General features: G+C 46.6%; 14 non-coding genes and 37 pseudogenes across 14 annotated transcripts; all 51 read left to right on the forward strand.

Annotated features, from left to right (window-relative positions):
* The first annotated feature begins 94 nt into the window (after window positions 1–94).
* On the forward strand, window positions 95–213 carry LOC136723700 (uncharacterized; annotated as a pseudogene).
* A 208-nt stretch (window positions 214–421) lies between these two features.
* LOC136723654 (uncharacterized) lies at window positions 422–540 on the forward strand (annotated as a pseudogene).
* Window positions 541–750: 210 nt separating this feature from the next.
* Window positions 751–869, forward strand: LOC136723723 (uncharacterized; annotated as a pseudogene).
* Window positions 870–1,087: 218 nt separating this feature from the next.
* On the forward strand, window positions 1,088–1,206 carry LOC136723819 (5S ribosomal RNA). Its single transcript, XR_010806781.1, has one exon. It is a non-coding gene; the product is annotated as a 5S ribosomal RNA (ribosomal RNA).
* A 218-nt stretch (window positions 1,207–1,424) lies between these two features.
* Window positions 1,425–1,543, forward strand: LOC136723688 (uncharacterized; annotated as a pseudogene).
* A 210-nt stretch (window positions 1,544–1,753) lies between these two features.
* LOC136723659 (uncharacterized) lies at window positions 1,754–1,872 on the forward strand (annotated as a pseudogene).
* Window positions 1,873–2,083: 211 nt separating this feature from the next.
* On the forward strand, window positions 2,084–2,202 carry LOC136723655 (uncharacterized; annotated as a pseudogene).
* Window positions 2,203–2,412: 210 nt separating this feature from the next.
* Window positions 2,413–2,531, forward strand: LOC136723713 (5S ribosomal RNA). Its single transcript, XR_010806769.1, has one exon. It is a non-coding gene; the product is annotated as a 5S ribosomal RNA (ribosomal RNA).
* A 219-nt stretch (window positions 2,532–2,750) lies between these two features.
* On the forward strand, window positions 2,751–2,868 carry LOC136723847 (5S ribosomal RNA). Its single transcript, XR_010806807.1, has one exon. It is a non-coding gene; the product is annotated as a 5S ribosomal RNA (ribosomal RNA).
* A 220-nt stretch (window positions 2,869–3,088) lies between these two features.
* LOC136723702 (uncharacterized) lies at window positions 3,089–3,207 on the forward strand (annotated as a pseudogene).
* Window positions 3,208–3,422: 215 nt separating this feature from the next.
* LOC136723677 (5S ribosomal RNA) lies at window positions 3,423–3,541 on the forward strand. The gene has a single exon (XR_010806766.1). It is a non-coding gene; the product is annotated as a 5S ribosomal RNA (ribosomal RNA).
* A 226-nt stretch (window positions 3,542–3,767) lies between these two features.
* On the forward strand, window positions 3,768–3,886 carry LOC136723647 (uncharacterized; annotated as a pseudogene).
* Window positions 3,887–4,103: 217 nt separating this feature from the next.
* LOC136723811 (5S ribosomal RNA) lies at window positions 4,104–4,222 on the forward strand. Its single transcript, XR_010806778.1, has one exon. It is a non-coding gene; the product is annotated as a 5S ribosomal RNA (ribosomal RNA).
* Window positions 4,223–4,431: 209 nt separating this feature from the next.
* LOC136723843 (5S ribosomal RNA) lies at window positions 4,432–4,550 on the forward strand. Its single transcript, XR_010806803.1, has one exon. It is a non-coding gene; the product is annotated as a 5S ribosomal RNA (ribosomal RNA).
* A 209-nt stretch (window positions 4,551–4,759) lies between these two features.
* Window positions 4,760–4,878, forward strand: LOC136723795 (uncharacterized; annotated as a pseudogene).
* A 209-nt stretch (window positions 4,879–5,087) lies between these two features.
* LOC136723733 (uncharacterized) lies at window positions 5,088–5,206 on the forward strand (annotated as a pseudogene).
* A 208-nt stretch (window positions 5,207–5,414) lies between these two features.
* On the forward strand, window positions 5,415–5,533 carry LOC136723842 (5S ribosomal RNA). The gene has a single exon (XR_010806802.1). It is a non-coding gene; the product is annotated as a 5S ribosomal RNA (ribosomal RNA).
* Window positions 5,534–5,751: 218 nt separating this feature from the next.
* On the forward strand, window positions 5,752–5,870 carry LOC136723757 (uncharacterized; annotated as a pseudogene).
* Window positions 5,871–6,085: 215 nt separating this feature from the next.
* Window positions 6,086–6,204, forward strand: LOC136723797 (uncharacterized; annotated as a pseudogene).
* A 221-nt stretch (window positions 6,205–6,425) lies between these two features.
* Window positions 6,426–6,543, forward strand: LOC136723822 (5S ribosomal RNA). Its single transcript, XR_010806784.1, has one exon. It is a non-coding gene; the product is annotated as a 5S ribosomal RNA (ribosomal RNA).
* Window positions 6,544–6,762: 219 nt separating this feature from the next.
* On the forward strand, window positions 6,763–6,881 carry LOC136723833 (5S ribosomal RNA). Its single transcript, XR_010806794.1, has one exon. It is a non-coding gene; the product is annotated as a 5S ribosomal RNA (ribosomal RNA).
* A 210-nt stretch (window positions 6,882–7,091) lies between these two features.
* LOC136723748 (uncharacterized) lies at window positions 7,092–7,210 on the forward strand (annotated as a pseudogene).
* Window positions 7,211–7,434: 224 nt separating this feature from the next.
* Window positions 7,435–7,553, forward strand: LOC136723663 (uncharacterized; annotated as a pseudogene).
* Window positions 7,554–7,763: 210 nt separating this feature from the next.
* On the forward strand, window positions 7,764–7,882 carry LOC136723791 (uncharacterized; annotated as a pseudogene).
* A 216-nt stretch (window positions 7,883–8,098) lies between these two features.
* LOC136723768 (5S ribosomal RNA) lies at window positions 8,099–8,217 on the forward strand. Its single transcript, XR_010806774.1, has one exon. It is a non-coding gene; the product is annotated as a 5S ribosomal RNA (ribosomal RNA).
* A 216-nt stretch (window positions 8,218–8,433) lies between these two features.
* On the forward strand, window positions 8,434–8,552 carry LOC136723761 (uncharacterized; annotated as a pseudogene).
* A 209-nt stretch (window positions 8,553–8,761) lies between these two features.
* Window positions 8,762–8,880, forward strand: LOC136723698 (uncharacterized; annotated as a pseudogene).
* Window positions 8,881–9,100: 220 nt separating this feature from the next.
* LOC136723729 (uncharacterized) lies at window positions 9,101–9,219 on the forward strand (annotated as a pseudogene).
* Window positions 9,220–9,444: 225 nt separating this feature from the next.
* On the forward strand, window positions 9,445–9,563 carry LOC136723745 (uncharacterized; annotated as a pseudogene).
* A 210-nt stretch (window positions 9,564–9,773) lies between these two features.
* On the forward strand, window positions 9,774–9,892 carry LOC136723674 (uncharacterized; annotated as a pseudogene).
* Window positions 9,893–10,113: 221 nt separating this feature from the next.
* On the forward strand, window positions 10,114–10,232 carry LOC136723649 (uncharacterized; annotated as a pseudogene).
* A 210-nt stretch (window positions 10,233–10,442) lies between these two features.
* LOC136723798 (uncharacterized) lies at window positions 10,443–10,561 on the forward strand (annotated as a pseudogene).
* Window positions 10,562–10,770: 209 nt separating this feature from the next.
* On the forward strand, window positions 10,771–10,889 carry LOC136723769 (uncharacterized; annotated as a pseudogene).
* Window positions 10,890–11,100: 211 nt separating this feature from the next.
* LOC136723656 (uncharacterized) lies at window positions 11,101–11,219 on the forward strand (annotated as a pseudogene).
* A 226-nt stretch (window positions 11,220–11,445) lies between these two features.
* LOC136723834 (5S ribosomal RNA) lies at window positions 11,446–11,564 on the forward strand. Its single transcript, XR_010806795.1, has one exon. It is a non-coding gene; the product is annotated as a 5S ribosomal RNA (ribosomal RNA).
* A 210-nt stretch (window positions 11,565–11,774) lies between these two features.
* LOC136723718 (uncharacterized) lies at window positions 11,775–11,893 on the forward strand (annotated as a pseudogene).
* Window positions 11,894–12,119: 226 nt separating this feature from the next.
* On the forward strand, window positions 12,120–12,238 carry LOC136723767 (uncharacterized; annotated as a pseudogene).
* A 214-nt stretch (window positions 12,239–12,452) lies between these two features.
* On the forward strand, window positions 12,453–12,571 carry LOC136723675 (uncharacterized; annotated as a pseudogene).
* Window positions 12,572–12,790: 219 nt separating this feature from the next.
* Window positions 12,791–12,909, forward strand: LOC136723706 (uncharacterized; annotated as a pseudogene).
* Window positions 12,910–13,126: 217 nt separating this feature from the next.
* On the forward strand, window positions 13,127–13,245 carry LOC136723806 (uncharacterized; annotated as a pseudogene).
* Window positions 13,246–13,469: 224 nt separating this feature from the next.
* Window positions 13,470–13,588, forward strand: LOC136723711 (uncharacterized; annotated as a pseudogene).
* Window positions 13,589–13,797: 209 nt separating this feature from the next.
* On the forward strand, window positions 13,798–13,916 carry LOC136723689 (5S ribosomal RNA). The gene has a single exon (XR_010806767.1). It is a non-coding gene; the product is annotated as a 5S ribosomal RNA (ribosomal RNA).
* A 210-nt stretch (window positions 13,917–14,126) lies between these two features.
* LOC136723780 (uncharacterized) lies at window positions 14,127–14,245 on the forward strand (annotated as a pseudogene).
* A 216-nt stretch (window positions 14,246–14,461) lies between these two features.
* Window positions 14,462–14,580, forward strand: LOC136723673 (uncharacterized; annotated as a pseudogene).
* A 214-nt stretch (window positions 14,581–14,794) lies between these two features.
* On the forward strand, window positions 14,795–14,913 carry LOC136723668 (uncharacterized; annotated as a pseudogene).
* Window positions 14,914–15,132: 219 nt separating this feature from the next.
* On the forward strand, window positions 15,133–15,251 carry LOC136723759 (uncharacterized; annotated as a pseudogene).
* Window positions 15,252–15,466: 215 nt separating this feature from the next.
* Window positions 15,467–15,585, forward strand: LOC136723669 (uncharacterized; annotated as a pseudogene).
* A 220-nt stretch (window positions 15,586–15,805) lies between these two features.
* LOC136723660 (uncharacterized) lies at window positions 15,806–15,924 on the forward strand (annotated as a pseudogene).
* Window positions 15,925–16,144: 220 nt separating this feature from the next.
* Window positions 16,145–16,262, forward strand: LOC136723699 (uncharacterized; annotated as a pseudogene).
* A 553-nt stretch (window positions 16,263–16,815) lies between these two features.
* LOC136723725 (5S ribosomal RNA) lies at window positions 16,816–16,934 on the forward strand. The gene has a single exon (XR_010806770.1). It is a non-coding gene; the product is annotated as a 5S ribosomal RNA (ribosomal RNA).
* A 216-nt stretch (window positions 16,935–17,150) lies between these two features.
* On the forward strand, window positions 17,151–17,269 carry LOC136723823 (5S ribosomal RNA). Its single transcript, XR_010806785.1, has one exon. It is a non-coding gene; the product is annotated as a 5S ribosomal RNA (ribosomal RNA).
* Window positions 17,270–17,404: the final 135 nt, after the last annotated feature.

Below are 17,404 nucleotides of genomic sequence, written 5' to 3' on the forward strand. Positions count from 1 at the left end.
CCTCCATTTTTCTATTTTTTTTCTTTTTTTTTTTGCTGGAAATTCCGTCAATACCCGCCAGCCTTTAAGAGACATCATGCAGCCATGCATCTCGGCTTGCGGCCACACCATCCTGAACGCGCCCGATCTCGTCAGATCTCGGAAGCTAAACGGGGCAGGACCTGGTCAGTACATGAATGTGAGACCTCCTGGAAATACCTGGTGCTGCAAGCTTTTACGTCTTCTGGGTAACTTTATCGTAGCTCTTAATACTCTCTATCTGTCTGGAGGAGATATAATTGAAGTATTGTACACGTACCCAGCTACTGTCAACACCCATTGCTGCACTGGAATTTCTCCCTCCATTTCTCTTTTTTTTTTTGCTGGATGTTCCGTCAAAACCCGCCAACCATTAAGAGACATCATGCAGCCCGGCCTCTTGGCTTGCAGCCACACCGTCCTGAACGCCCCCGATCTCATCAGATCTTGGAATTTAAACGGGGCAGGGCCTGGTCAGTACTTGGATGGGTGACCTCCTGGAAATGCCAGGTGCTGCAAGCTTTTTACGTCTCCTGGGTAACTTCATCGTAGCTCTTAATACTCTCTATCTGTCTGGAGGAGATATAATTGAAGAATTGTACACGTACCCGGCTACTTTCATCACCCTTTCCTGCACTGGTATATTTCCCTCTATTTTTCTTTTTTTTTTTTGCTGGCAGTTCCGTCAATACCCGCCAGCCTTTAAGAGACATCATGCAGCCAGCCATCTCGGCTTGCGGCCACACCATCCTGAACGCGCCCGATCTCGTCAGATCTCGGAAACTGAACGGGGCAGGACCTGGTCAGTACTTGGATGGGAGACCTCCTGGAAATACCTGGTGATGCAAGCTTTTACGTCTCCTGGGTAACTTTATCGTAGCTCTTAATTCTCTCTTTCTGTCTGGAGGAGATATTATTGAAGAATTGTACACGTACCCGGCTACTTTCAACACCCTTTGCTGCACTGATATTTTTCCCTCCATTTTTCTATTTTTTTTTTTTTTTTTTTGCTGGAAATTCCGTCAATACCCGCCATCCTTTAAGAGACATCATGCAGCCAGGCATCTTGGCTTGCGGCCACACCATCCTGAACGCGCCCGATCTCGTCAGATCTCGGAAGCTAAACGGGGAAGGACCTGGTCAGTATTTGGTTGGGTGACTTCCTGGAAATACCAGGTGCTGCAAGCTTTTTACGTCTCCTGGGTAACTTCATCGTAGCTCTTAATACTCTCTTTCAGTCTGGAGGAGATATTATTGAAGAATTGTACACGTACCCGGCTACTTTCAACAGCCTTTGCTGCACTGATATTTTTCCCTCCATTTTTCTTTTTTTTTTTTTTTTTTTTGCTGGAAGTTCCGTCAATACCCGCCAACCTTTAAGAGACATCATGCAGCCAGGCCTCTCGGCTTGTGGCCACACCGTCCTGAATCCGCCCGATCTCGTAAGATCTCGGAAGCTAAACGGGGCAGGGCCTGGTCAGTACTTGGATGGCTGACCTCCTAGAAATACCAGGTGCTGCAAGCTTTTTACGTCTCCTGGGTAACTTCATCGTAGCTCTTAATACTCTCTTTCTGTCTGCAGGAGATATAATTGAAGAATTGTACACGTACCCGGCTACTTTCAACACCCTTTGCTGCACTGGTATTTCTCCCTCCATTTCTCTTATTTTTATTTGCTGGATGTTCCGTCAAAACCCGCCAACCATTAAGAGACATCATGCAGCCAGGCCTCTTGGCTTGCAGCCACACCGTCCTGAACGCCCCCGATCTCATCAGATCTTGGAATTTAAACGGGGCAGGGCCTGGTCAGTACTTGGATGGGTGACCTCCTGAAAATGCCAGGTGCTGCAAGCTTTTTACGTCTCCTGGGTAACTTCATCGTTGCTCTTAATACTCTCTTTCAGTCTGGAGGAGATATAATTGAAGAATTGTACACGTACCTGGCTACTTTCAACACCCTTTGCTGCACTGATATTTTTACCACCATTTCTCTTGTTTTTTATTTGCTGGATGTTCCGTCAATACCCGCCAGCCATTAAGAGACATCATGCAGCCAGGCCTCTTGGCTTGCAGCCACACCGTCCTGAACGCCCCCGATCTCATCAGATCTTGGAATTTAAACGGGGCAGGGCCTGGTCAGTACTTGGATGGGTGACCTCCTGGAAATGCCAGGTGCTGCAAGCTTTTTACGTCTCCTGGGTAACTTCATCGTAGCTCTTAATACTCTCTTTCTGTCTGGAGGAGATATAATTGAAGAATTGTACACGTACCCGGGTACTTTCAACACCCTTTGCTGCACTGGTATTTTTCCCTCTATTTTTCTTTTTTTTTTTTGCTGGCAGTTCCGTCAATACCCGCCAGCCTTTAAGAGACATCATACAGCCAGGCCTCTTGGCTTGCGGCCACACCGTCCTGAACACGCCCGATCTCGTCAGATCTCGGAAGCTAAACGGGGCAGGGCCTGGTCAGTACTTGGATGGGAGACCTCCTGGAAATAACTGGTGCTGCAAGCTTTTTACGTCTCCTGGGAAACTTCATCGTAGCTCTTAATACTCTCTATCTGTCTGGAGGAGATATAATTGAAGTATTGTACACGTACCCGGCTATTTTCAACAGCCTTTGCTGCACTGATATTTTTCCCTCCATTTTCCATTTTTTTTTTTTTTTTTTTTGCTGGAAGTTCCGTCAATACCCGCCAGCCTTTAAGAGACATCATGCAGCCAGGCCTCTTGGCTTGCGGCCACACCGTCCTGAGCGCGCCCGATCTCGTCAGATCTCGGAAGCTAACGGGGCAGGGCCTGGTCAGTACTTGGATGGGTGACCTCCTGGAAATACCAGGTGCTGCAAGCTTTTTACGTCTCCTGGGTAACTTCATCGTAGCTCTTAATACTCTCTCTCTGTCTGGAGGAGATATAATTGAAGTATTGTACACGTATCCAGCTACTTTCAACACCCTTTCCTGCACTGATATTTTTCCCTCCATTTTTCTATTTTTTTTCTTTTTTTTTTTGCTGGAAATTCCGTCAATACCCGCCAGCCTTTAAGAGACATCATGCAGCCATGCATCTCGGCTTGCGGCCACACCATCCTGAACGCGCCCGATCTCGTCAGATCTCGGAAGCTAAACGGGGCAGGACCTGGTCAGTACATGAATGTGAGACCTCCTGGAAATACCTGGTGCTGCAAGCTTTTACGTCTTCTGGGTAACTTTATCGTAGCTCTTAATACTCTCTATCTGTCTGGAGGAGATATAATTGAAGTATTGTACACGTACCCAGCTACTGTCAACACCCTTTGCTGCACTGATATTTTTCCATCCATTTTTCTTTTTTTTTTTTTTTTTTGCTGGAAGTTCCGTCAATACCCGCCAACCTTTAAGAGACATCATGCAGCCAGGCCTCTCGGCTTGCGGCCACACCGTCCTGAATGCACCCGATCTCGTCAGATCTCGGAAGCTAAACGGGGCAGGACCTGGTCAGTACTTGGATGGGAGACCTCCTAGAAATACCAGGTGCTGCAAGCTTTTTACGTCTCCTGGGTAACTTCATCGTAGCTCTTAATACTCTCTCTCTGTCTGGAGGAGATATAATTGAAGTATTGTACACGTATCCAGCTACTGTCAACACCCTTTGCTGCACTGATATTTTTCCATCCATTTTTCTTTTTTCTTTTTTTCTTTTTTTTTTTTTGCTGGAAGTTCCGTCAATACCCGCCAACCTTTAAGAGACATCATGCAGCCAGGCCTTTCGGCTTGTGGCCACACCGTCCTGAATGCGCCCGATCTCGTCAGATCTCGGAAGCTTAACGGGGCAGGGCCTGGTCAGTACTTGGATGGGAGACCTCCTAGAAATACCAGGTGCTGCAAGCTTTTTACGTCTCCTGGGTAACTTCATCGTAGCTCTTAATACTCTCTTTCTGTCTCCAGGAGATATAATTGAAGAATTGTACACGTACCCGGCTACTTTCAACACCCTTTGCTGCACTGATATTTTTCCATCCATTTTTCTTTTTTTTTTTTTTTTTTTGCTGGCAGTTCCGTCAATACCCGCCAACCTTTAAGAGACATCATGCAGCCAGGCCTCTCGGCTTGCGGCCACACCGTCCTGAATGCGCCCGATCTCGTCAGATCTCGGAAGCTAAACGGGGCAGGACCTGGTCAGTACTTGGATGGGAGACCTCCTAGAAATACCAGGTGCTGCAAGCTTTTTACGTCTCCTGGGTAACTTCATCGTAGCTCTTAATACTCTCTCTCTGTCTGGAGGAGATGTAATTGAAGAATTGTACACGTACCCGGCTACTTTCAACACCCTTTGCTGCACTGGTATATTTCCCTCTATTTTTCTTTTTTTTTTTGCTGGCAGTTCCGTCAATACCCGCCAGCCTTTAAGAGACATCATGCAGCCAGGCATCTCGGCTTGCGGCCACACCATCCTGAACGCGCCCGATCTCGTCAGATCTCGGAAGCTAAATGGGGCAGGGCCTGGTCAGTACTTGGATGGGAGACCTCCTAGAAATACCAGGTACTGCAAGCTTTTTACGTCTCCAGGGTAACTTCATCGTAGCTCTTAATACTCTCTTTCTGTCTCCAGGAGATATAATTGAAGAATTGTACACGTACCCGGCTACTTTCAACACCCTTTGCTTCACTGGTATATTTACCTCTATTTTTCTTTTTTTTTTTGCTGGCAGTTCCGTCAATACCCGCCAGCCTTTAAGAGACATCATGCAGCCAGGCATCTTGGCTTGCGGCCACACCATCCTGAACGCGGCCGATCTCGTCAGATCTTGGAAGCTAAACGGGGCAGGACCTGGTCAGTACATGGAAGTGAGACCTCCTGGAAATACCTAGTGCTGCAAGCTTTTACGTCTCCTGGGTAACTTTATCGTAGCTCTTAATACTCTCTTTCTGTCTGGAGAAGATATAATTGAAGAATTGTACACGTACCCGTCTACTTTCAACACCCTTTGCTGCACTGGTATTTTTCCCTCTATTTTTCTTTTTTTGTTTTGCTGGCAGTTCCGTCAATACCCGCCAGCCTTTAAGAGACATCATGCAGCCAGGCATCTTGGCTTGCGGCCACACCATCCTGAACGCGCCCGATCTCGTCAGATCTCGGAAGCTAAACGGGGCAGGACCTGGTCAGTACATGAATGTGAGACCTCCTGGAAATACCTTGTGCTGCAAGCTTTTACGTCTCCTGGGTAACTTTATCGTAGCTCTTAATACTCTCTATCTGTCTGGAGGAGATATAATTGAAGTATTGTACACGTACCCAGCTACTGTCAACACCCTTTGCTGCACTGATATTTTTCCATCCATTTTTTTTTTTTTTTTTGCTGGAAGTTCCGTCAATACCCGCCAACCTTTAAGAGACATCATGCAGGCAGGCCTTTCGGCTTGTGGCCACACCGTCCTGAATGCGCCCGATCTCGTCAGATCTCGGAAGCTAAACGGGGCAGGGCCTGGTCTGTAATTGGATGGGAGACCTCCTAGAAATACCAGGTGCTGCAAGCTTTTTACGTCTCCTGGGTAACTTCATCGTAGCTCTTAATACTCTCTTTCTGTCTCCAGGTGATATAATTGAAGAATTGTACACGTACCCGGCTACTTTCAACAGCCTTTCCTGCACTGATATTTTTCCCTCCATTTTTCTATTTTTTTTTTTTTTTTTTTCTGGAAATTCCGTGAATACCCGCCAGCCTTTAAGAGACATCATGCAGCCAGGCATCTCGGCTTGCGGCCACACCATCCTGAACTCGCCCGATCTCGTCAGATCTCGGAAGCTAAACGGGGCAGGACCTGGTCAGTACATGAATGTGAGACCTCCTGGAAATACCTCGTGCTGCAAGCTTTTACGTCTCCTGGGTAACTTTATCGTAGCTCTTAATACTCTCTATCTGTCTGGAGGAGATATAATTGAAGAATTGTACACGTACCCGGCTACCTTCAACACGCTTTGCTGCACTGATATTTGTCCCTCCATTTTTCTTTTTTCTTTTGTTTCTTGCTGGAAGTTCCATCAATACCCTCCAGCCTTTAAGAGACATCATGCAGCCAGGCCTCTTGGCTTGAGGCCACACCGTCCTGAAGACGCAAGATCTCGTCAGATCTCGGAAGAAAAACTGGGCAGGGCCTGGTCAGTAATTGGATGGGTGACCTCCTGGAAATACCAGGTGCTGAAAGCTTTTTACATCTCCTGGGTAACTTCATCGTAGCTCTTAATACTCTCATTCAGTCTGGAGGAGATATAATTGTAGAATTGTACATGTACCCGGCTACTTTCAACACCCTGTCCTGCACTGATATTTTTCCCTCCATTTTTCTATTTATTTATTTTTTATTTTTTGCTGGAAGTTCCGTCAATACCCGCCAGCCTTTAAGAGACATCATGCAGCCAGGCTTCTTAGCTTGCGGCCACACCGTCCTGAACGCGCCCGATCTCGTCAGATCTCGGAAGCTAACGGGGCAGGGCCTGGTCAGTACTTGGATGGGTGACCTCCTGGAAATACCAGGTGCTGCAAGCTTTTTACGTCTCCTGGGTAACTTTATCGTAGCTCTTAATACTCTCTTTCAGTCTGCAGGAGATATTATTGAAGAATTGTACACGTACCCGGCTACTTTCAACACCCTTTCCTGCACTGATATTTTTCCCTCCATTTTTCTATTTTTTTTTTTTTTTTTTTGCTGGAAGTTCCGTCAATACCCGCCAACCTTTAAGAGACATCATGCAGCCAGGCATTTCGGCTTGTGGCCACACCGTCCTGAATGCGCCCGATTTCGTCAGATCTCGGAAGCTAAACGGGGCAGGGCCTGGTCAGTACTTGGATGGGAGACCTCCTAGAAATACCAGGTGCTGCAAGCTTTTTACGTCTCCTGGGTAACTTCATCGTAGCTCTTAATACTCTCTTTCTGTCTCCAGGAGATATAATTGAAGAATTGTACACGTACCCGGCTACTTTCAACACCCTTTGCTGCACTGGTATATTTCCCTCTATTTTTCTTTTTTTTTTTTGCTGGCAGTTCCGTCAATACCCGCCAGCCTTTAAGAGACATCATGCAGCCAGGCATCTCGGCTTGCGGCCACACCATCCTGAACGCGCCCGATCTCGTCAGATCTCGGAAGCTAAATGGGGCAGGACCTGGTCAGTACATGAATGTGAGACCTCCTGGAAATACCTAGTGCTGCAAGCTTTTACGTCTCCTGGGTAACTTTATCGTAGCTCTTAATACTCTCTCTCTGTCTGGAGGAGATATAATTGAAGTATTGTACACGTATCCAGCTACTGTCAACACCCTTTGCTGCACTGATATTTTTCCATCCATTTTTCTTTTTTCTTTTTTTTTTTTTTTTTTTTGCTGGAAGTTCCGTTAATACCCGCCAACCTTTAAGAGACATCATGCAGCCAGGCCTTTCGGCTTGTGGCCACACCGTCCTGAATGCGCCCGATCTCGTCAGATCTCGGAAGCTAAACGGGGCAGGACCTGGTCAGTACATGGATGGGAGACCTCCTAGAAATACCAGGTGCTGCAAGCTTTTTACGTCTCCTGGGTAACTTCATCGTAGCTCTTAATACTCTCTTTCTGTCTCCAGGAGATATAATTGAAGAATTGTACACGAACCCGGCTACTTTCAACACCCTTTGCTGCACTGGTATATTTCCCTCTATTTTTCTTTTTTTTTTTTGCTGGCAGTTCCGTCAATACCCGCCAGCCTTTAAGAGACATCATGCAGCCAGGCATCTCGGCTTGCGGCCACACCATCATGAACTCGCCCGGTCTCGTCAGATCTTGGAAGCTAAACGGGACAGGACCTGGTCGGTACATGAATGTGAGACCTCCTGGAAATACCTGGTGCTGCAAGCCTTTTACGTCTCCTGGGTAACTTTATCGTAGCTCTTAATACTCTCTATCTGTCTGGAGGAGATATAATTGAAGTATTGTACACGTACCCAGCTACTGTCAACACCCTTTGCTGCACTGATATTTTTCCATCCATTTTTCTTTTTTTTTTTTTTTTTTGCTGGAAGTTCCGTCAATACCCGCCAACCTTTAAGAGACATCATGCAGCCAGGCCTCTTGGCTTGCGGCCACACCGTCCTGAATGCGCCCGATCTCGTCAGATCTCGGAAGCTAAACGGGGCAGGGCCTGGTCAGTACTTGGATGGGAGACCTCCTAGAAATACCAGGTGCTGCAAGCCTTTTACGTCTCCTGGGTAACTTCATCGTAGCTCTTAATACTCTCTTTCTGTCTCCAGGAGATATAATTGAAGAATTGTACACGTACTAGGCTACTTTCAACACCCTTTGCTGCACTGATATTTTTCCCTCCATTTTTCTTTTTATTTTATTTTTTTGCTGGAAGTTCCGTCAATATCCGCCAGCCTTTAAGAGACATCATGCAGCCAGGCCTCTTGGCTTGTAGTCACACTGTCCTGAACGCGCCCGATCATATCAGATTTCGGAAGCTAAACGGGGCAGGGCCTGGTCAATACTTGGATGTGTGACCTCCTGGAAATACCAGGTGCTGCAAGCTTTTTACGTCTCCTGGGTAACTTCATCGTAGCTCTTAATACTCTCTTTCTGTCTCCAGGAGATATAATTGAAGAATTGTACACGTACCCGGCTAATTTCAACACCCTTTGCTGCACTGGTATATTTCCCTCTATTTTTCTTTTTTTTTTTGCTGGCAGTTCCGTCAATACCCGCCAGCCTTTAAGAGACATCATGCAGCCAGGCCTTTCGGCTTGTGGCCACACAGTCCTGAATGCGCCCGATCTCGTCAGATCTCGAAAGCTAAACGGGGCAGGGCCTGGTCAGTACTTGGATGGGAGACCTCCTAGAAATACCAGGTGCTGCAAGCTTTTTACGTCTCCTGGGTAACTTCATCGTAGCTCTTAATACTCTCTTTCTGTCTCCAGGAGATATAATTGAAGAATTGTACACGTACCCGGCTACTTTCAACACCCTTTGCTGCACTGATATTTTTCCCTCCCTTTTTCTATTTTTTTTTTTTTTTTTTTTGCTGGAAGTTCCGTCAATACTTGCCAGCCTTTAAGAGACATCATGCAGCCAGGTCTCTTGGCTTGCGGCCACACCGTCCTGAACGCGCCTGATCTCATCATATCTCGGAAGCAAAACGGGGCAGGGTCTGGTCAGTACTTGGTTGGGTGACCTCCTGGAAATGCCAGGTGCTGCAAGCTTTTTACGTCTCCTGGGTAACTTCATCGTAGCTCTTAATACTCTCTTTCTGTCTGGAGGAGATATAATTGAAGAATTGTACACGTACCCGGCTACTTTCAAAACCCATTACTGCACTGATATTTTTCCCTCCATTTTTCTTTTTCTTTTTTTTTTTTTTTTTTTTTGCTGGAAGTTCCGTCAATACCCGCCAGCCATTAAGAGACATCATGCAGCCAGGCCTCTTGGCTTGCGGCCACATTGTCCTGAACGTGCCTGATCTCGTTAGATCTCGGAAGCTAAACGGGGCAGGGCCTGATCAGTTATTGGATGGGAGACCTCCAGGAAATACCTGGTGCTGCAAGCTTTTTACGTCTCCTGGGAAACTTAATCGTAGCTCTTAATACTCTCTATCTGTCTGGAGGTGTTATAATTGAGGAATTGTACACGTACCCGGCTACTTTCATCAGCCTTTGCTGCACTGGTATTTCTCCCTCTATTTTTCTTTTTTTTTTTTGCTGGAAGTTCCGTCAATACCCGCCAGCCTTTAAGAGACATCATGCAGCCAGGCGTCTCGGCTTGCGGCCACACCATCCTGAACGCGCCCGATCTCGTCAGATCTCGGAAGCTAAACGGGGCGGGACCTGGTCAGTACTTGAATGTGAGACCTCCTGGAAATACCTGGTGCTGCAAGCCTTTTACGTCTCCTGGGTAACTTCATCGTAGCTCTTAATACTCTCTTTCTGTCTGGAGGAGATATAATTGAAGAATTGTACACGTACCCGGCTACTTTCAACACCCTTTCCTGCACTGATATTTTTCCCTCCATTTTTCTATTTTTTTTTTTTTTTTTATTTGCTGGAAATTCCGTCAATACCCGCCAGCCTTTAAGAGACATCATGCAGCCAGGCCTCTCGGCTTGTGGCCACACCGTCCTGAATGCGCCCGATCTCGTAAGATCTCGGAAGCTAAACGGGGCAGGGCCTGGTCAGTACTTGGATGGCTGACCTCCTAGAAATACCAGGTGCTGCAAGCTTTTTACGTCTCCTGGGTAACTTCATCGTAGCTCTTAATACGCTCTTTCTGTCTGGAGGAGATATAATTCAAGTATTGTACACGTACCCGGCTACTTTCAACACCCTTTGCTGCACTGGTATTTCTCCCTCCATTTCTCTTTTTTTTTATTGCTGGCAGTTCCGTCAATACCCGCCAGCCTTTAAGAGACATCATGCAGCCAGGCATCTCGGCTTGCGGCCACACCGTCCTGAACGCGTCCGATCTCGTAAGATCTCGGAAGCTGAACGGGGCAGTGCCTGTTCAGTACTTGCATGGGAGACCTGCTGGAAATAAAAGGTGCTGCAAGCATCTTACGTCTCCTGAGTAACTTCATCGTAGCTCTTAATACTCTCTTTCAGTCTGGAGGAGATATAATTGAAGAATTGTACACGTACCCGGCTACTTTCAACAGCCTTTGCTGCACTGGTATTTTTCCCTCTATTTTTCTTTTTATTTTTGCTGGCAGTTCCGTCAATACCCGCCAGCCTTTAAGAGACATCATGCAGCCAGGCCTCTCGGCTTGCGGCCACACCGTCCTGAACGCGCCCGATCTCGTCAGATCTCGGAATTTAAACGGGGCAGGGCCTGGTCAGTACTTTTATAGGTGACCTTCTGGAAATACGAGGTACTGCAAACTTTTTACGTCTCCTGGGTAACTTCATCGTAGCTCTTAATTCTCTCTTTCTGTCTGGAGGAGATATAATTGAAGAATTGTACATGTACCTGGCTACTTTCAACACCCTTTGCTGCACTGATATTTTTACCACCATTTCTCTTTTTTTTTATTTGCTGGCTGTTCCGTCAATACCCGCCAACCATTAAGAGACATCATGCAGCCAGGCCTCTCGGCTTGCAGCCACACCGTCCTGAACGCCCCCGATCTCATCAGATCTTGGAATTTAAACGGGGCAGGGCCTGGTCAGTACTTGGATGGGTGACCTCCTGGAAATGCCAGGTGCTGCAAGCTTTTTACGTCTCCTGGGTAACTTCATCGTAGCTCTTAATACTCTCTTTCTGTCTGGAGGAGATATAATTGAAGAATTGTACACGTACCCGGCTACTTTCAAAACCCATTACTGCACTGATATTTTTCCCTCCATTTTTCTTTTTCTTTATTTATTTTTTTTTTTTTTGCTGGAAGTTCCGTCAATACCCGTCAGCCTTTAAGAGACATCATGCAGCCAGGCCTCTTGGCTTGCGGCCACACCGTCCTGAATGCGCCCGATCTCGTCAGATCTCAGAAGCTAAACGGGGCAGGGCCTGGTCAGTACTTGGATGGGAGACCTCCTAGAAATACCAGGTGCTGCAAGCTTTTTACGTCTCCTGGGTAACTTCATCGTAGCTCTTAATACTCTCTTTCTGTCTGGAGAATATATAATTGAAGAATTGTACACGTACCCGGCTACTTTCAACACCCTTTGCTGCACTGGTATTTTTCCCTCTATCTTTCTTTTTTTTTTTTCCTGGCAGTTATGTCAATACCCGCCAGCCTTTAAGAGACATCATGCAGCCAGGCATCTCGGCTTGCGGCCACACCATCCTGAACGCGCCCGATCTCGTCAGATCTCGGAAGCTAAACGGGGCAGGACCTGGTCAGTACTTGATTGTGAGACCTCCTGGAAATACCTAGTGCTGCAAGCTTTTACGTCTCCTGGGTAACTTTATCGTTGCTCTTTATACTCTCTATCTGTCTGGAGGAGATATAATTGAAGTATTGTACACGTACCCGTCTACTTTCAACACCCTTTGCTGCACTGATATTTTTCCCTCCATTTTTCTTTTTCTTTTTATTTTTTTATTTTTTTTTGCTGGAAGTTCCGTCAATACCCGCCAGCCTTTAAGAGACATCATGCAGCAAGGCCTCTTGGCTTGCGGACACACCGTCCTGAACGCGCCCGATCTCGTCAGATCTCGGAATTTAAACGGGGCAGGGCCTGGTCAGTACTTTTATGGGTGACCTTCTGGAAATACGAGGTGTTGCAAACTTTTTACGTCTCCTGGGTATCTTCATCGTAGCTCTTAATTCTCTCTTTCTGTCTGGAGGATATATAATTGAAGAATTGTACACGTACCCGGCAACTTTCAACACCCTTTGCTGCACTGATATTCTTGCCTCCGTTTTTCTTTTTTTTTTTTTTTTGCTGGAAATTCCGTCAATACCCGCCAGCCTTTAAGAGACATCATGCAGCCAGGCATCTTGGCTTGCGGCCACACCATCCTGAACACGCCCGATCTCGTCAGATCTCGGAAGCTAAACGGGGCAGGACCTGGTCAGTACTTGAATGTGAGACCTCCTGGAAATTCCTGGTGCTGCAAGCTTTTACGTCTCCTGGGTAACTTTATCGTAGCTCTTAATACTCTCTTTCAGTCTGGAGGAGATATAATTGAAGAATTGTACACGTACCCGGCTACTTTCAACACCATTTCCTGCACTGATATTTTTCCCTCCATTTTTCTATTTTTTTTTTTTTTTTTTATGCTGGAAATTCCGTCAATACCCGCCAGCCTTTAAGAGACATCATGCAGCAAGGCGTCTCGGCTTGTGGCCACACCGTCCTGAACGCGCCCGATCTTGTCAGATCTCGGAAACTAAACGGGGCAGGACCTGGTCAGTACTTGGATGGGAGACCTCCTGGAAGTACCAGGTGCTGCAAGCTTTTTACGTCACCTGGGGAACTTCGTCTTAGCTTTTAATACTCTCTTTCTGTCTGGAGGAGATTTAATTGAAGAATTGTACACGTACCCGGCTACTTTCAACACCCTTTCCTGCACTGATATTTTTCCCTCCATTTTTCCTTTTTCTTTTTTTTTTTTGCTGGAAGTTCCGTCAATACCCTCCAGCCTTTAAGAGACATCATGCAGCCAGGCATCTCGGCTTGCGGCCACACCATCCTGAACGCGCCCGATCTCGTCACATCTCGGAAGCTAAACGGGGCAGGACCTGGTCAGTACATGAAAGTGAGACCTCCTGGAAATACCTAGTGCTGCAAGCTTTTACGTCTCCTGGGTAACTTTATCGTAGCTCTCAATACTCTCTCTCTGTCTGGAGGAGATATAATTGAAGTATTGTACACGTATCCAGCTACTGTCAACACCCTTTGCTGCACTGATATTTTTCCATCCATTTTTCTTTTTTCTTTTTTTAAATTTTTTTTTTGCTGGAAGTTCCGTCAATACCCGCCAACCTTTAAGAGACATCATGCAGCCAGGCCTTTCGGCTTGTGGCCACACCGTCCTGAATGCGCCCGATCTCGTCAGATCTCGGAAGCTAAACGGGGCAGGGCCTTGTCAGTACTTGGATGGGAGACGTCCTAGAAATACCAGGTGCTGCAAGCTTTTTACGTCTCCTGGGTAACTTCATCGTAGCTCTTAATACTCTCTTTCTGTCTCCAGGAGATATAATTGAAGAATTGTACACGTACCCGGCTACTTTCAACACCCTTTGCTGCACTGGTATATTTCCCTCTATTTTTCTTTTTTTTTTTGCTGGAAGTTCCGTCAATACCCGCCAACCTTTAAGAGACATCATGCAGCCAGGCCTCTTGGCTTGCGGCCACACCGTCCTGAATGCGCCCGATCTCGTCAGATCTCGGAAGCTAAACGGGGCAGGGCCTGGTCAGTACTTGGGTGGGAGACCTCCTAGAAATACCAGGTGCTGCAAGCTTTTTACGTCTCCTGGGTAACTTCATCGTAGCTCTTAATACTCTCTTTCTGTCTCCAGGTGATATAATTGAAGAATTGTACACGTACCCGGCTACTTTCAACACCCTTTGCTGCACTGGTATATTTCCCTCTATTTTTCTTTTTTTTTTTTGGTGGCAGTTCCGTCAATACCCGCCAGCCTTTAAGAGACATCATGCAGCCAGGCATCTCGGCTTGCGGCCACACCATCCTGAACGCGCCCGATCTCGTCAGATCTCGGAAGCTAAACGGGGCAGGACCTGGTCAGTAAATGAAAGTGAGACCTCCTGGAAATACCTAGTACTGCAAGCTTTTACGTCTCCTGGGTAACTTTATCGTAGCTCTTAATACTCTCTATCTGTCTGGAGGAGATATAATTGAAATATTGTACACGTACCCAGCTACTGTCAACACCCTTTGCTGCACTGATATTTTTCCATCCATTTTTCTTTTTTTTTTTTTTTTTTTGCTGGAAGTTCCGTCAATACCCGCCAACCTTTAAGAGACATCATGCAGCCAGGCTTCTCGGCTTGCGGCCAAACCGTCCTGAACGTGCCCGATCTCGTAAGATCTCGGAAGCTAAACGGGGCAGGACCTGGTCAGTACTTGGATGGGAGACCTCCTGGAAATACCTGGTGCTGCAAGATTTTACGTCTCCTGGGTAACTTTATCGTAGCTCTTAGTTCTTTCTTTCTGTTTGGAGGAGATATAATTTAAGAATTGTACACGTACCCAGCTACTGTCAACACCCTTTCCTGCACTGATATTTTTCCATCCATTTTTTTTTTTTTTTTTTTTTTTGCTGGAAATTCCGTCAATACACGCCAGCCTTTAAGAGACATCATGCAGCCAGAAATCTCGGCTTGCGGCCACACCGTCCTGAACGCGCCCGATCTCGTCAGATCTCGGAAGCTAAACGGGGCAGGACCTGGTCAGTACTTGAATGTGAGACCTCCTGGAAATACCTGGTGCTGCAAGCTTTTACGTCTCCTGGGTAACTTTATCGTAGCTCTTAATACTCTCTATCTGTCTGGAGGAGATATAATTGAAGAATTGTACACGTCCCCGGCTACTTTCAACACCCTTTCCTGCACTGATATTTTTCCCTCCAGTTTTCTATTTTTTTTTTTTTTTTTTTTGCTGGAAATTCCGTCAATACCCGCCAGCCTTTAAGAGACATCATGCAGCCAGGCATCTCGGCTTGCGGCCACACCATCCTGAGCTCGCCCGATCTCGTCAGATCTTGGAAGCTAAACGGGGCAGGACCTGGTCAGTACATGAATGTGAGACCTCCTGGAAATACCTGGTGCTGCAAGCTTTTACGTCTCCTGGGTAACTTTATCGTAGCTCTTAATACTCTCTATCTGTCTGGAGGAGATATATTTGAAGAATTGTACACGTACCCGGCTACTTTCAACACCCTTTCCTGCACTGATATTTTTCCATCCATTTTTCTTTTTTTTTTTTTTTTTTGCTGGAAATTCCGTCAATACACGCCAGCCTTTAAGAGACATCATGCAGCCAGAAATCTCGGCTTGCGGCCACACCGTCCTGAACGCGCCCGATCTCGTCAGATCTCGGAAGCTAAACGGGGCAGGACCTGGTCAGTACTTGAATGTGAGACCTCCTGGAAATACCTGGTGCTGCAAGCTTTTACGTCTCCTGGGTAACTTTATCGTAGCTCTTAATACTCTCTATCTGTCTGGAGGAGATATATTTGAAGAATTGTACACGTACCCGGCTACTTTCAACACCCTGTCCTGCACTGATATTTTTCCCTCCATTTTTCTATTTATTTATTTTTTATTTTTTGCTGGAAGTTCCGTCAATACCCGCCAGCCTTTAAGAGACATCATGCAGCCAGGCCTCTTGGCTTGCGGCCACACCGTCCTGAACACGCCCGATCTCATCAGATCTTGGTAGCTAAGCGGGGCAGGGCCTGGTCAGTACTTGGATGCGAGACCTCCTGGAAATACCTGGTGCTGCAAGCTTTTTACGTCTCCTGGGAAACTTCATCGTAGCTCTTAATACTCTCTATCTGTCTAGAGGAGATATAATTGAAGTATTGTACACGTACCCGGCTACTTTCAACAGCCTTTGCTGCACTGATATTTTTCCCTCCATTTTCCATTTTTTTTTTTTTTTTTATTTGCTGGAAGTTCCGTCAATACCCGCCAGCCTTTAAGAGACATCATGCAGCCAGGCCTCTTGGCTTGCGGCCACACCGTCCTGAACGCGCCCGATGTCGTCAGATCTCGGAAGCTAACGGGGCAGGGCCTGGTCAGTACTTGGATGGGTGACCTCCTGGAAATACCAGGTGCTGCAAGCTTTTTACGTCTCCTGGGTAACTTCATCATAGCTCTTAATACTCTCTTTCAGTCTGTAGGAGATATTATTGAAGAATTGTACACGTACCCGGCTACTTTCAAAACCCTTTGCTGCACTGATATTTTTCCCTCCATTTTTCTTTTTTCTTTTTTTTTTTGCTGGAAGTTCCGTCAATACCCGCCAGCCTTAAAGAGACATCATGCAGCCGGGCCTCTTGGCTTTCGGCCACACCGTCCTGAACGCGCATGATATCGTCAGATCTCGGAAGCTAAACGGGCAGGACCTGGTCAGTACTTGAATGTGAGACCTCCTGGAAATACCAGGTGCTGCAAGCTTTTACGTCTCCTGGGTAACTTTATCGTAGCTCTTAATACTCTCTTTCAGTCTGCAGGAGATATAATTGAAGAATTGTACACGTACCCGGCTACTTTCAACACCCTTTCCTGCACTGATATTTTTCCCTCCATTTTTCTATTTTTTTTTTTTTTTTTTTTGCTGGAAGTTCCGTCAATACCCGCCAACCTTTAAGAGACATCATGCAGCCAGGCCTTTCGGCTTGTGGCCACACCGTCCTGAATGCGCCCGATCTCGTCAGATCTCGGAAGCTAAACGGGGCAGGGCCTGGTCAGTACTTGGATGGGAGACCTCCTAGAAATACCAGGTGCTGCAAGCTTTTTACGTCTCCTGGGTAACTTCATCGTAGCTCTTAATACTCTCTATCTGTCTGGAGGAGATATAATTGAAGTATTGTACACGTACCCAGCTACTGTCAACACTATTTGCTGCACTGATATTTTTCCATCCATTTTTCTTTTTTTTTTTTTTTTTTGCTGGCAGTTCCGTCAATACCCGCCAGCCTTTAAGAGACATCATGCAGCCAGGCATCTTGGCTTGCGGCCACACCATCCTGAACGCGCCCGATCTCGTCAGATCTCGGAAGCTAAACGGGGCAGGGCCTGGTCAGTACTTTGATGGGAGACCTCCTGGAAATACCAGGTCCTGCAAGCTTTTTACGTCTCCTGGGTAACTTCATCGTAGCTCTTAATACTCTCTTTCTGTCTCCAGGAGATATAATTGAAGAATTGTACACGTACGTACCCGGCTACTTTCAACACCCTTTCCTGCACTGATATTTTTCCCTCC

The sequence above is a fragment of the Amia ocellicauda genome, unplaced genomic scaffold, assembly GCF_036373705.1.
Source record: "Amia ocellicauda isolate fAmiCal2 unplaced genomic scaffold, fAmiCal2.hap1 HAP1_SCAFFOLD_168, whole genome shotgun sequence".
NCBI lineage: Eukaryota > Metazoa > Chordata > Actinopteri > Amiiformes > Amiidae > Amia > Amia ocellicauda.